A 704-nucleotide genomic window follows, 5' to 3' on the forward strand; every position below is an offset into this window, starting at 1 on the left:
TCCTGGCACCAGCCGCAGCACGCCCCGCCAGGCAGGCAGCGCCAGACCGGGCCTTTCAGCAAAACTCTTGCAAGCTATATTCCCTTTTTGACGGGGCCGAGTCAGGCCTACAAACCTTTTTCACTGTCACCATAAAAAAGCAGGGATGAAACGAAACAAAACCTTACTTCTTACTTAATGGGAAACAAATCTGAAATGGTAATGAATAAAACATTTTATGTCTCAAATATTCCACTAAGCGTGTGATCCAATCCCGCCTTAACGCTTGAAAGCATGACTTGCATTCAACATGCTTTCTAGGCCAGAGAGTTCTGTAACACGACGATTTGTATGGGCTACGATTTTGAAACATAGAGGGTAAACCGGTTCTCCTGAGGTCATTTATGTGGTTAGATTCCTTTTGAGTTCGAAACGTTTCGATAATGTCTGACAAAATATGGAAACATTCTCAGATGAAAGGTTACATGCATTCCAGAAAAATTTCCACTGAAATCACAAGGAACTCTTCCTGGGAATGCTGTAAAAGCGCAAACTCTTCATTTATGCAATTTTAATATGGTGGAAATAAAGAAGTGTAAGATATCAAATTTGTTTTAAAGCTTAGGAAGCAATGGAAAATGAAATATCTTTTTGCCTCGGTCTTCACCGGCAAGTGCTCGAGCCTCACTGCCCAAGCCGCAGAAGGCAAAGGCAGGGACTGGGAG

The sequence above is a fragment of the Pygoscelis adeliae genome, unplaced genomic scaffold (genome assembly GCF_000699105.1).
Source record: "Pygoscelis adeliae isolate BGI_AS28 unplaced genomic scaffold, ASM69910v1 Scaffold4, whole genome shotgun sequence".
Taxonomy (NCBI): Eukaryota; Metazoa; Chordata; class Aves; order Sphenisciformes; family Spheniscidae; genus Pygoscelis; species Pygoscelis adeliae.